General features: G+C 35.1%; 1 protein-coding gene across 1 annotated transcript in view; it reads right to left on the bottom strand.

Moving 5' to 3' along the window:
- Nucleotides 1–16,041, bottom strand: part of grik4 (glutamate receptor, ionotropic, kainate 4) — a 455,824-nt gene that overhangs the window by 100,438 nt on the left and 339,345 nt on the right. The gene's annotated exons all lie outside the window — the stretch shown is intronic.

The following is a 16,041-nucleotide window of genomic DNA, read 5'->3' as shown; positions in this document are numbered from 1 at the left end:
TTGCAACCGTTCTTGAGGTTTGTGTGTCTAGTTTTGAGGCCTAGAGTATGTTCAACCACTTATATCTGTTTGCTGGATATCTTAGTCTTGTAAGATTTTTGACAAACAAATACAATGTTGTCTACATATGCATATCTATAACAATTCACTTTGTCATTTGTAAATAAATAATCAATATTGCATGAACAAACAAAGTTATGTTGGCTAAACAAAGGAAAAACTTGTTGGGAAAACTAAAAAAACTATTGTTGAGAGAACTCAAAAGTCTTACTGCATCAAGTTGCCTTATTTTTTGCAATATATGAATAGTTTTGCCAAGTCTGTGTTTTTAATACTGTTGCTGCGGGTTGTTTTTCATGTCCACGGGTTGAAGAGACCCTAATAACGTGATATTTAGCCACTTGAATGGGAATTTTACCAGGGGATCTAACCAAAAACATTTATTTTACCCCTTGAAATATGATTTTTAATGGGGGACCCTGCTCGAAATGCGATTGGGCTAGTTTTGAGCACCAACTGAGCAGGTTTTGTTGTGAAAACCTGGCAACCCTGGTTATAGAACATTTTGGGTTTCCCAAAAAAAACCTTTCTTTTAACAGTTCTTACAAGAAAGTTTTTTTTTTTATAGCGTGAAGAACATTTTAATCAAAAAGTAATTACTTATTCAGAAGTACCTACTCAGAAAGTAAGTGATTTTAGATGAACTTAAGGAACTTATAGTCCCATCTCAACTATTACGTGACTCGCTTAATGTGCTGTACTCAATTTGCCGGTGTGTTAAAACCAAGACTTAGGTATTCGGTTGTGGGTGTTAATTGATTCATAGCGAGGTGCGGTGTGATTATGTAGGAGAGGCTGGTGTTATGATGTTCAGAGTTGCTAGTTGTGAACATACTTCATGGTGTCAGTGGAAAAGTGCCAAGAGAAAAGGCTTTCTCTCTGACAAGAGGAGACAGATAGTGTCTTTCACTCACTGAATCACTCATTCATTCAGTGATTTACTCACTGACGTGCAGTATTACTGACTCATTATTTTGTTTGTTCACTCCCGCACCTGCTCAAACAATTGAACTGATCACTGAGGCACAATACGAACTTTCATTTCTAATCATCATTTTTATTTTTTTTGTCCAAACATAAGACAAATTTGTCAGATTTTCGGTGAATACACTTCATTTGCAACATAAACTGGTTTTGCAATCGCTAAGCGTCAAAGAAAACCAAGAATAGGCGCTTAAAATGAACTCTTATAAGAAAGTTTTTTCAAATGCTAAAACTTTTGCCTGTTTTTTATACACAACGCTTTCAAGAGACTTGCAATGTAGCACACAAGTCATATAAACAACTTTTATTTGCCTTTTTTGTTCTTTTTGAAGCTTCCAGTGGACGTTCATTGTAACCGCATGAAAAAGAGCGATCAACAGCCTTTTGAATATACTTTTGTACTGTACAGACAGAGGAAAGAAAGTCATACAGTTTTGAAATGACATTAAGGTGAAATAAATGATGATAGAATTTCCATTTTGAGTGAACTTTCCCTTTAAACATATAAACAGCAAAAAAGCAACATTTAGGCTCCATGAAAAACTGTATTCTAGACTTGAGCTACAAACAAATGAATAGGATATTGATTTTCTCAATGATAACATCAGTTAAGCCCCATTCTTTTACTCCATGAATTAAAGAGGTAATGAATACCGATTTAAACCGCTGCAATAAAATCTCTGAGTGATTATCTGAACAGCTGAAACGTTCACACAGTGTTTTTGGCAGATATAAGTCCTTTTACGCTTGTATTAACTGGCATGTAAATTTATGGCATGAATCAGAGAAAGGGATCCCTGCTGACTGCTAATGATTATAGTTGTTGACAGTGTTGAGTACATTGTGGAGCGAGTTCTCCCTTTCTCCATCTCTCCTGCTCTCACACACTAGATGGCTGAACATGTGATAGGATTACTATGTGTGAGCCTGTATTTTGCAGTCATATCATTGCTAGACTGGGAGATTGGATTCACAACCTGACATTCACAACAAATCTATGCGGGATAACATATATATATATATATATATTCTAGCCCATGGAATATTGCAATGTGACTTACATCTAGAAAAAAATCAGAAGGAACACAAAAATGACATTGTTGTACAATGCCACATCTTCACAGCAGTGGCTAGTGCATAAATACAGTCACTATGTTAAAGGATTAATTCACTTTCAGAATAAAAAAATCCTGATAATTTACTCACCCACCATGTCATCCAGGATGTTCATGTCTTTCTGTCTTCAGGCGAAAACAAATTAAGGTTTTTGAGGAAAACACTCCAGGATTTTTCTCCGCATAATGGACTTCAATGGGGATCAATGGGTTGAAGGTCCAAATTGCAGTTTCAAAGCAGCTTTAAAGGGCTCCACATGATCCCAGCTGAGGAATAAGGATCTTATCTAGCAAAACAATCATCCAGTTTCTAAAAAAATAAAATGTATTTACTTTTTAATCACAAATGTGCGTGGTTAAAAAGCCAGAAGTTGTTAATTCTTTGTCTGTGTACTTCAAAAAGTTAGGGTAGGGGGAAAAACGTCTCATTTTCTCCAACTTCAAAATCATGTGACGTCGTTGATCTACCTTTTTTGTAAAGGGCATCTGACTTTCTTTGCATGTTCACTTTGTAAACACTGGGTCGGTACTTCCGCCAACTTGATGTGTAACCTTTCCAACGTAACTGTAATCTGTGAGGTCAAGCTAGTGAAAGATGACTATTTGTGGTTAAAAATTATATAAATTTGTATTTTCTTAGAAAATGACCAATCGTTTTGCTAGATAAGACCTTTATTCCCCAGCTGGGATCATGTAGAGCCCTTTGAAGCTGCATTGAAACTGCAGTTTGCATCTTCACCCAACTGTTCCCTTTTGAAGTCCATTGTATGGAGAAAAATCCTGGAATGTTTTCCTCAAAAACCTTTATTTCCAACTGAAGAAAGAAAGACATAAACGTCTTGGATAACATAGGGGTGAGTAAATTATCAGGAAATTTTTATTCTGGAATTAAACTGTCCTTTAAGACTGTAAAGTGAAACAGGAGTGACAGATCACGGAAAAAAAAAAAAAGTAAAGCTGGGACTTTGTTCTATTCATTTGTTGAATGTGAATGTGAGATTGCAGCCGATTTTAAGAAAGGGGTGGGTTTTAAGTAGGGTACCCAACCTTACCTTTTTTCAGTACTTTACTCTCTGTTTAATAATAAAAACACTTATTTCAGTAAAAAATAAGTCCAAAACTTTCAATTTCAACATTGTGAACAATAAGGCCCTACATTTTTTTTTCTTCCAGAAATTCTCGAGCATTTTAATTTTTCTTATAATGAAAGCATTAAACATTTATTTACTTTTAATCAAATGAAAATTAAACCCTTTTATTTTCTGGCAAACAAACAGAGGTTTACTGTTAAAATTATTACATGGAAGAAAAACTGTGTGAATAATAATAATAAAAAAAAGGTTATTGTGACTTGTCATCTCACAATTCTGACTCATTTTTCTCATTTTTTTTCTCGGGAATTGTGATATAAACTTACAATTGTGAGTTATGAAGTCACAGTTCTGAGAAATAAAGTCAGAATTCCGAGATATATAAACTGGTAATTGCGAGTTACAAAGTCAGAATTCCGAGATATAAAGTCACAATTCTGAGAAATGAAGTCAGAATTGTGTGATATAAACTAGTAATTGCGAGTTATTAAGTCAGAGTTGTGAGATATGAACTCACAATTCTGTGAACATATGAGTTTTTTCCTCCCCAGAACTAGACTTTATAACTTGCAATTATGAGTTTGTATCTCATAATTCTGAGAAAAGAAGTCAGAATTGTGAGTTTACACTACCGTTCAAAAGTTTGGGGTCAGTAAGACTTGTAATAGTCTTTAAAGAAGTCTCTTATGCTCATCAAGGCTGCATTTATTTGATTAAAAATATAGAAAAAAAAACAGTAATATTGCACAATGTTTTTACAATATAAAATAATGTTTTTTATTTTAACATACTTTAAAATAGAATTTATTCCTGTGATGAAAAGCTGAATTTTTATCAGCTGTTACTCCAGTCTCAAGTGTCACATGATCCTTCAGAAATCATTCTAATATGCAGATTTATTATTAGAATGATCAATGTTGGATAATATCAACAGTTGTGCTGCCAAATATTTTTTGGAACTATTTTTTGGTTTAAAAAGTACAGTGTTTATTCAAAATATAAATATTTTATAACAATGTAAATTATTTATTATGAACTTTTAATAAACTTTTAATTATTAACTTAATACATCCTTGGTGAATAAAAGTATTAATTTCTTAAAAAAAAAAGAAAAAAAAAAAGAAACAATAAAAATGTACTGACCCCAAACTTGTGAACAGTAGTGTATATCTAGCATTTCTGACTTTATAACTCGCAATTGTGCGCTTATATCTCACAGTTCTGAGAAAAAAGTCCGAATTTTGAGTGTATATGACACAATTCGGAGAAAAAAGTCAGACTTGTGAGATGTAAACTTGAAATTGCGAGAAAAAAAGAATTGTGAAATAAAAAGTCGCAATTCCCCTTTTTAATTTTTTATTCAGTGGCGGAAACAGGCATCCATAAGTGGTTAATCTGGTTGCATTATTTATTTTTGTCATTTAATTGTTTTATTTACATTGACAGAAAATATATAAATATAAATATATAAAAACATACATTATACTTTACAAAAGTAGGCAATACAAGAGTAATATTTCTGTTACACATTCAATCAACCGTACTTTTATTTGGACAGGTTGCCATGAAGTTTCTGTATATAATATGATAGTAGTTTTATCAAATAAAATGGTAAAATTTACTTGAAGTGATTCTCACAACAGCTCTGAAATTTAAGTTCATATGTTCACATCGTCATATAGTGAGACACAGAGGCTGAAAATCACAGCGAGCATCATGCGTGCTTCAGTATTTGTGTAGTAAACAAAACCACGTTTCCGCCATTCATTCATGCAGAGACAAACGGAACATTTTTGAACTTTTTTGCATTTTAATATTCACATACATTAGTTTAAGTGACTAAACTAATTAAGTGACAGACGTACTTTTAATTTATTCATCCAAAAACTGACGAATTTCATGGCATTCCGCGCTACAGAGTAAATTACGTATGAATGGACTCCTCGATCCCATCTGCGTTTTTGCGGAAACCATATGGCCCTAGAAATGTAACCACATGTAAGAACAATTCGGTTTGCCCTGTATGTTTTGTTTGAACAAGTTGCAGGAGTGGCGTCATGTCACAGGTTCTCTCTCACTCTCTCTCTCTGTAACATATGTGCCCAAATGCGTTTTCAGATACTGAAATTGGGTACGTATTGATTTAATGTGAATCAGTACTCAATTTGTTTGGTAACCTTAAAAGTACAGAGTTCGGTACCCAACTCTAGTTATAAGTGGACTAAATGATTAGACAAGTATATAATCACATATTTCTACAAACAGATAATTGCGCCTTAAAACTCAAAATGATAGAGTACTTCACATAAGCTTTCATTTTTATTTCTCACAAAATTATAGGCCTACAACACCAGTCTGCCTGCCACAAACATATTACCATACTGACAAAATAATCTTGTGCACTTGATTAATCTAGTGTCCACAAACGTCTTCATAAATACTGCAAACACTGTTGGCACTTGCCTCAAATCCCAACCTGAACTGGAAACAAAATTGCATTGTGTGCCTTAAATTACAAATTAATGACCTCTGATGGCATGAATAAGCTCTGAGGTGTAGTAACAGAATGCATAAACACTTATAATATGTCAGTACTCTGAAAAATGCATGTATACCTTTGTGCAGACGAGCGGGGATGTGTGTTTGCGAAAATGAGGAAATGAGATAAGGCCGCAGGTTTCTGAGGGAAGGTGATCTGTCTAAGTTGACGGGAGTGAGCTTGGTGTTATCACTTTGGGCAGCCATTAGCATGTTCTTATCAATCTCTAGAGGCCAAGCAGCTCTCCTAGTCACCTGCTCACAACACACTTTTGGTACTTCAAAAGTGAGATGGTGTCATCTCTGTCTGCAAAATGAGGGATAGTTCACCCAAAAATGAAAATTCGGTTAATAATTACTCACCCTCATGTTGTCGCAAACCCGTAAAACCTTTGCTCATCTTCAGAACATAAATTAAGATAATTTTGATGAAATCCGAGAGCTTTCAGCAATGCAACTACCAAGTTCAAGACCCAGAAAGGTAGTAAGGACATCATTAAAATAGTCCATGTGACATCAGTGGCACGACTATCTTATATATAGTTTTACAAAGAATACAAAACAGAAGGAGAGAAGTGGCATTAATCCAACTCTGTCCTCTGAAGCGCTGACCTCTTCCTCCTCGGATTATTATTGCTATGTTTTTTTGGGCACAACAAATCAAGTTTCTGAGTGCGAACTGCATTGTCTAACTTCTATCTTGAGGAAACCACTGGCTTTATGCCATTTCCTCCTGATAGATTGCGTCTTGAAGTAATAAAGTCTGGGTCTGGCATATGTCTCTTTGTCAAACAAGCCGCTAATCGACAACAGAGCTGTCGTTCAGCTCTGTTCTCGGACAGCTCACGTAGCACAAGCTGGTTATTTTACACCTTCCTCACATTTTTAAAGCCAAAACGAATCTGTTGACAGATGTTCCACGTGAACAGTGGAGAGAAACTGACAGTGATATTTAGGTGTTGCGAAAAGAGCTGGAACACATTAAATCATGCAGATATAACTGGTGGAAATGACAACGGAAAAAAGCAAATGATTTTGCAATTGGGTTTCGTGTGGAAACAACAGTAGTTGGTTATTAGTTTTGTCTACCTCCCACAGTGAAGTGGATATCGCTATACCGGCCAAACACTGTATGAAAACAGTAGCCGACCCGCTCAGGGGTCCCCCAGGGATCGGTGATTGATCCCATGCTGTTATCTCCGAATCTCTTCTCAATGCAGCTGGACCAGCTCCACCTCACCTTTCATCAGAAATAATGGTCTGTCTTGCATGCTGTCCAACACCTGAGATTAAATCACTACTGGACAGAACAGCTCTTTTTCTCACCGTCACTATGACAGAGACATGAAGCTCTCACTACTGAAGTGCAGACAGACTTTTTGGAGATTATCTGAGATCACGTTTTACTTTACAACATTCGTCTCTTATACACTCACACTGTGATGAATGCAATTTATGTTTGAGTCTTTATTTGGCCATGTATGTCAAGTAGGCTGTTTGTCTATTTAAAAATCAATGTGCATCTATGTGAAATCAGTGCGCATTAGTTTAAGTGCGAATTGTTTTGATGAATTCTAGCAGAATAAATATGTACAGTAATAATATAAAATAAATCTTAAAATAACCAATTAACTAACTAAACAAATAAATATAAAATAATTAATAATAATAATAATTTTGCAACAATGTAGTCATGATTGCAAATTAAATTTATTGATAATTTTATTTTGCACATATTCCTTTTTTGCTTTTTCACTAAGAATAATAGTTCATTATAACATGAAATGAGTATAAAATTAATTCTAAAATGAAATGAGCAAAATCGTATATATACACACATTTCTATATATACTGTAAAGTAAATCTTGGAAAAAAAACATTTATGTTACAATAATAGTACCATAAATAAATTACATCACTGTTTATATAAATTTTACTATATGTTTGTATTTTCCTTTTAGCTTTTCCCCTTAGAATAATAATTTACATAATAAAAGTGCTAAATCATTGTGGCCAATTCTAGCAGAAAATAAACATCTAAGTCATAATGTAAAATATAGCGTACAAAATAACTACATAAATAATAATACTAATGTAGTCATTATTGCTAAATAATGTCATTATTGTATTTTGCACATACACATATTTTGTATGCCACTTATTAACCTGCTGCTGTCATAAGTAAATTTAGTAATGGCAGAAATATATTACAAGAAATAAATAAATGGAAATGAAAATTAGTTTTACTAATTAGTTTTTTTATTACTATATTTTATATTTTCATTTTTTCATTTTTGGTTGATTTTTGCAGAAAAAAAATAAATAAATGAAAAAAAGTCATAATGTAGTAAAGTGTACAAAAGAAAAAATAAATATATATATATATATATTTTTGCAATAACGCTGTCATTATCGCTACATCATTTTATTTTTTAATTTTATTTTACACATACATATATGTATGTATGCCACTTATTACACTGCTACTGCCATAAATAAATTCAATAGTGCCAGAAAAATATTACATTATATAAATGGATATGAAAATTATTTTTTCATTTCCAGATTTAATATTTTCTTGTTAGCTTTCCTGCTAAGAATAATAGTTTGTTATAACACGGAATGTGTACTGTACATAACAACCAGCCTAACAACAACATGAAAACTAAAAGTAAAATAATGCAGTTATTATCTGCAATCTAACATATTCAGCTGTAACATGTCTGCCTCTATTTTCAGTTCTCTCTATTCCAGCTCTATATCTTTCTTTAACTGAGGACATCTGAACTGCTAGCATCTATCAAATTTCTATTTTAGTTTCACCATATACTTACATTATAAATAAAATTGTTTAAGGACAGTTTGCACCTACCTGTTGATTTAAAAAAAAAAAGACGGCAGAGTGATATGAAAGACATAAAAGCAGCAAAAATACAGTAAAGCAGTCGTGACTGCATTGTATAACGCTTTAGCGATCAGAAGCAAGTATTTCAGAGAGCTGTGTAATAATCAGAAAACTGGCTAAGATGGCAGCCCGAGCAAAGCTAATTGATAATTTCAGAGTAATAGAATATAATTTCAGACCCATTTATCCTTATTACAGATCGTCCGAGGCAAGACCGGACATGCAGAGTGAATCAAGCAAACCCTCAATCATTCAAGGTAGGGAGCGGCCACTGGCATCGCCTGCATCTAATGAACTTAATATAGCAGGTGCCAGAGATCAGACACTGCTTCATGTTTTTCACAGCCGAAAAATAAAAGATTGATCTTTTAGCACTTTCACTGAAATGAATCCCCCAATTGTGCAATTAGCACAGGCGTGGATAAGGAGGTCTCAAACACTTTGCATAATTATAAAACAGGGGAGTTGTAAATCATCTGCTTATTCACCTGAGGGACACTTACAAACGTTTTTTTTTTTTTTTTCTGGGAAAAATGAATGTAGTCCATGCTTATCTGCACACTGGGGTAACGGTGGGAACTTTCAGCGAGTGCTATCAGCTCAATACATTTGTCAACAGGGAGTAATCAAGGCCGCAGAGGAAGTAAGACTGCAATCAAGCTGACAGAAACTAATCAATATGCAACAAGGCTTAAGACAAGTGACGTATTTTCGCTAAACCGAAGACTATTTTTAGCAAATATCTCAACATGGCCATTTGATCTGTGCTTATCATAGTTGATTGCAATAGCGCAAGCTGGATGGAAATGCATAATGGCTGAAAAATAGTATAGTATTGCTTACTAGCTTTCATTACCTTTTAAATAGCATGGCATTAAATGTACAAGCTGTAAATATCAGGCAAATTTACAGTCTTTCTGATCACGTACTATTACAGTGCCTCTTTCATTACACACTCTATTGACTGTTGAGCTTTACATCCATCCAAACAGAGAAGCAGAAACCATGAGAAGTCCTCACGCCTGAATAATGATTTGTGTGTATTGACAAGCACGATACGGACGTTGGCTTCCATAAGTCAGTGCAAATGACTTTGCTCAGACCTCACGGATCCATGTGTTGTGAACCTGATCGCTCTTATCGTGTTAAGGGTCGTTCCACCTTGTCACTGCATTGGAGGAGCGTAAGAGGGTGGAAAATGGATGGATTAAACTGTACATATTTTAACTAGAAAAGAATTGTCAATAAAATTGAATGTCAGCTTGACAAAACCTTGTTTGACAGTTTTGAACAGACAGACAAACAGATACGACAGATAGAATGAAGGACAGAACGACAGAATAACAAATAGAATAAAAGATAGAACAATGTAATGATACAATGATAGATAGATAGACAGATAGATAGATAGAGAGACAGATAGATAGACAGACAGACAGATAGAACAATAGAACTACAGACAGAACGATAGAACAACAAATAGAATAAAAGATAGAACGATAGAACAACAAATAGAATAAAAGATAGAACGACTGAACGATAGATAGATAGATAGATAGATAGATAGATAGATAGATAGATAGATAGATAGATAGATAGATAGATAGATAATAGAATAAAAGACCGAACAATATAATGATAGAACGATAGATGACAGATAGATAGATAGATAGAGAGACAGATAGATATATAGACAGATAGAACAATAGAACGACAGACAGAACGATAGAACAACAAATAGAATAAAAGATAGAACGATAGATAGAACGATAGATAGACAGATAGATAGATAGATAGATAGATCAGATAGATAGATAGACAGAATGTTATAAGAGACAGAATGATAGAAAGATAAATAGATCACTAGAATGATAGAATGATAGATTAAACGAGGATACAATTATAGATAGAACAATACATAGAACAATAGATAATAGAATAAAAGACAGAACAATATAATGATAGAACAATAGATAGATAGATAGATAGTTAGATAGATAGGTAGATAGATAGATAGATAGGTAGCTAGATAGATAGATAGACAGATAGAACAATAGAATGACAGACAGAACGATAGAACAACAAATAGAATAAAAGATAGAACGATAGAACGATAGATAGAGAGATAGATAGATAGATAGATAGAATGATAGAATGACAAAGAATGATAGATAGAATGATAGATAGACAGATCGACAGACAGACGATAGATACACAGATAGATAGATAGATAGATAGAATGTTATAACTAGACAGAATGATAGAAAGATACATAGAACAATACATAGAACGATAGACAGATAGACAGACAGACAGACAGATAGATAGATAGATAGATAGATAGATACACAGAATGATAGTCAAGAAATAGACAGAATGATGGAACAATAGATCACTAGAACGATAGATAGAACGATAGATAGAATGATAGATAGATAGACAGAGTACAAGCAGGGAGCTGGACCTGTATGTGTGACTCTCCTCTGATCCCTGCTTGAAGCGCTGCGGTGATGACATGTCTGACAGGGCGCATCAGGACCATGTGGCAGGGAAATTAAACATGAAGAACAAAACAAACAGAAGACAGCAAGAGAGAGGGAGAGAGAGAGAGAGATAGAGAAAGAGAAAGGCAGCTGACGACGGCCATAATATGTGGAGAGGCGGCCCATACGGAGCTCTGATGAGCATCAGCGACGATCTCCCATTCACACAACCTTCAAATGACATCAGAGCCCCCCAGCAGCTGATGCAGCTGAGCTGATGTGATTTATTTAATCCAGCCGAGTAGTTTGGAACTAAGGAGAACAAATCACTTTGATGGAATTCATGATGGAGACGTAGGAGTAGAGACAGAGAGAGAGAGAGAGAGACAGACCAGGCCTGTTTCACACAGCTGCTGAAGCTCACAGCATTTCTGCTGCGTAACTGTGGCTCTTTCTGAGATACCATACTGAGGATTTTCTTTGATAATAGCCATAAATGATACAAAGCGTTATCTGGAGTTAGCTACTGAGAATTATTACAAACTTCATCATAATGAAATCTAATAATACATGAAGAAGGGAGTCATATTTACATTCAAATGGTAATTAATCTACGCGGAATGGAAGCCAAATCCCAAAGTGCAACTATAAGCTTCTTAAATGGTCTGGATTCAGTCAGATTTGCTGAATAGAAACAGCTTTCTGTGTGCCTGTTACAGCATATGTAAGCGCAAGTGATGTCTTTTTTCCAAAGAATGGGCGAGTAGTTCAGCCCATTTATTATGTTGCTTCATAAAAACAGAAACTGATCAAATGTATACGCAACTGAATATATGAAATAAGTCACTTTTGTTCGAATCTATCTGCCAAACATAACTTTAATGCTAGCTTTCTGGGCCTGGGAATGTGTCAGTTGCATTGCTGTCTATGCAGGGTCAGAAAGCTCTTGGATTTCATCAAAAATATCTTAATTTGTGTTCTGAAGAAAGGTCTTACGGGTTTGGAACAACATGAGGGTGAGTAATTAATGACAGAATTTTCATTTTTGGGTTAACTATCCCTTTAAGCCATTTTCATTAAATGCTGTTGGTAAGTAATTTAAAGTTTTACTATCTTTGTGGGACATTTGGTGCCTTAAAAATAACCAAAGATGAAGCTGCGTTCACTTTTATTAAAAAATACAGTTATTTCAACTGGAATTGAGAATTTTGTGTGCAAGTCAAAGATTTCCCTTTGTAGATTTCACAATGGATTTAAGGTGGTCACGCAAATTTGCCACATTGACTGCAAGCTTCTTGCAATGCTATTGGACAATGGCTCTTTTTTGTCCACTAAGTTTCACTAATGTGATCCGAGTCACTAGCAAATGATTCTTCAGAGCTCGTTGTTTTTGGCAAAAACATACAACATGAACGGTGTAGTCTGAGTCCCAAGCAAATGATTTTTATGAGTTGCTTTTTTTTGGCGAATCAAAAACATATAGTGTGAGCAGTATAGTCCGAGTCACTAGCAAAAGATTCTTATGAGTTGCTTTTGTTGTAGTCCAAGTCCCAAGCAAATAATTCTTATGAGTTGCTTCTTTTTGGTGAACCAAAAACATACAATGTGAACAGTGTAGTCCGAGTCCCAAGCAAATTATTCTTATGAGTTGCTACTGTTTGGTGAATCAAAAACATACAACGTGAACGGTGTAGTCTGAGTCCCAAGCAAATGATTCTTATGTGTTGGTTCTTTTTGGCAAATCAAAAACATACAACGTGAACGGTGTAGTCCAAGTCCCAAGCAAATGATTCTTATGGGTTGGTTCTTTTTGGCGAATCAAAAACATACAACGTGAACGGTGTAGTCCGAGTCCCAAGCAAATGATTCTTATGGGTTGGTTCTTTTTGGCGAATCAAAAACATACAGTGTAAACAGTGTAGTCCGAGTCCTAAGCAAATGATTCTTATGAGTTGGTTCTTTTTGGCGAATCAAAAACATATAATGTGAAGGGTGTAGTCTGAGATGATATTTTAGTCTGACTCCAAAACATTTAAGAACATTTAAGGTAATGTATAGTCACATGATGTGTGAGAACCAATAAGGTTAAGCTGATGTTTGAAGTTCATGCCACCTGAAAACCAATAAGGTCAACTTGTTGTTTTAAGTTCATGTAAATATTTTGGATCCCATTGATTTTTACAATATGGACAAAAACTGTGGAATCTTTTTTTTCTTTTTCTTTGTGTTCCATAAAAGAAAAAAAGTCACATAGGTCTTGAGTAGCTAAAATTTGAACTGTCCCTTTAAGGAACAGTTCTCTCCAACAATCAAATCACGCTTTAGGAAATCTATTCTGCCCTATGGTATCACTTTCTCCATAAATATCAACTGATAGAGCTGTATTTACATCCACTTTTACTAATAGGACAGATGGGTAAGGTTCTTGACATGGTGTATCAAAACAACACAGAAGCGGCGCTCACGGTGCTCCACGATAAATGGAAAGTCTTTCGGGTGATTGCGCGATCACGCCTAATTCAGACGGTGCCATTATCCGAATTGAGCGATTGTTTCTTGATTATTCATGACCTTCTCCTCTATGAGGCCCTTCCCTGCAGCTGGTTTAGTGAATTAATGTTTCGAGGAGCACATGGTCTATCTCATAAGCCCTTATCAGCTAAATCCAGTAAAGATAGATTTGTAAGGAAGGAATTCATTTCTCCCTTGAGGCCCGTGTGCATCTCCTTGCAATCCATTTAATGATGGCCAAATGACGAGCATAATTGCTCATTAGTCTCTACGGGCCCTCGTGCGGGCCACCTTACGCGTGCATCAAAAGTGAGTAGGACACATACAAGCACACATACACAAAAATCCAGCGAGCGAGCTGGTGAGAGAAAGAGGTTGTTTCCTGATGGAAAGAGTGGAGGAAGCTAATGCTGCAGAACAGCTGATTAGGCCTCTTTACCAGGTCAGCTGTACATCTCTCCCCTTGGCCCAGGGCTGGATGGAGAGCTGAATTATAGGGGGTAAACAGTGTAGACGGCCTGGGCTGATGGGAGTAGACGGCCTTGGTGAGCTGCCCTGGTCTGGTCTGTCTTTCTTCATTTCCTCTCTATCAGCTCCTGTGAGGAGATCTGACTATGAGGAGACCCCGGCAGGCTTACCACTGACCCTGCATAATTCTCTTTCTTTCACACTCACACACACTCACACACGCACAAAAAGCATACACACAGCACATAAAAGGCCAGTCAGCACTCTCAGTGGAAAGGACACTCCAAAATGAGGCTGTTTTATGCAGCGGGAGATCACAGCGCATGAATAAATGAAGAATGGCAGATGGTCACACACACACACATACACATCCATACACCACCAAACGTTTGTTTTATATTATGCTCGATAATTTACATGGACTTTTATCGATTTTAAATTGAACTAATTGTATTTTATTGTCTAACCTTAAACCTAGCCTTTACATAATCCATTTTTCTTTTTTTTTAGATACTAATGGAGATATTATTTTGTCCTTTTATTAAGCCAATTTCATTACAGGCTGTTGGCAAGTAATGTAAAGTTATATTATTCTTGTGGGGATGGCATTTGGTCTCTGCAAAAAAGTAAAACCTGAATGTGCGAGCATGTTTGTGATGAAAATCCAGTCATTTTAATAGGAATCCAAGCAAATGGGAATTTTGCATATATTGGAACTGATGACCCTGCACGGTGTAGTCAGTGTCATAAGCAAATGATTCATATTACAAGCAAATGATTCAGATTAAGTTCTGTTTAGCAAATTAGGTTCTTTTTGATATTAAGTTATTTTAGCAAATCAAAAATATCCAACATGGATGTTCTGAGTCACAAACAAACGATTCTTATGGATCAGTTCTTTTTAGCAAATCAAAAACTTTTTTTTTGATGCAATTTAATGCAATGTAAACGGTGTAGTACGAGTCACAAGCAAAAGATTCTTATGAGCCCGTTCTTTTTACTGTATCAGAAACATATAATGTGAACGTTGAAGTTCGAGTCACAAGCAAATGATTCATATTATTAAGTTTTTTTTTTTTTTGTAAATCAAACATGAACAGTGTAGTCTGAGTCACAAACAAATGATTCTTATGAGCCAGTTCTTTTTACTAAGTCAAAATCATAATGTGAACAGTGAAGTTTGAGTCACAAGAAAATGATTCTTATGAGACGATTCTTTTTAGCAAATCAAAAACATACAATGTGAGCGGTGTAGTCCGAGTCACAAGCAAATGATTCATATTAGCAGGTTCTTTTTAACGAATCAAACATATATAATGTGAACGATGAAGTTTGAGTCTCAACCTAAAGATTCTTAAGAGCCGGCTCTTTTTAGCGAATCAAAATTATATAATGTGACTGGTGAAGATTGAGTCACAAGTAAAAGATTCTTATGAGCCGGTTCTTTTTAGCGAATCAAAAACATACAACGATGTAGTGCGAGTCACAAGCAAAAGATTCTTATGAGTCGGTTCTTTTTACTGAATCAAAAACATATAATGTGAACGGTGAAGTTCGAGTCACAAGAAAATGATTCATATTATCAATTTTTTTTTTTTTTTTTGTAAATCAAAAACATATAACATGAACAGTGTAGTCTGAGTCACAAACAAACAATTCTTATGAGCCAGTTCTTTTTACCAAATCAAAAACATAATGTGAACAGTGAAGTTCGAGTCACAAGAAAATGATTCGTATTATGCAGGTTCTTTTTACCAAATCAAACATATATAATGTGAACGGTGTAGTTTGAGTCACAAGAAAATGATTCTTATCAGACGGTTCTTTTTAGCAAATCAAAACATGCAACGCGAACAGTGTAGTCCAAGTTACAAGCCAATAATTCT

Source organism: Labeo rohita, chromosome 15 (genome assembly GCF_022985175.1).
Source record: "Labeo rohita strain BAU-BD-2019 chromosome 15, IGBB_LRoh.1.0, whole genome shotgun sequence".
Classification (NCBI taxonomy): domain Eukaryota; kingdom Metazoa; phylum Chordata; class Actinopteri; order Cypriniformes; family Cyprinidae; genus Labeo; species Labeo rohita.
Note: the sequence above shows the minus strand (reverse complement) of the source record. Positions and strands in the feature narration are given on the sequence as shown.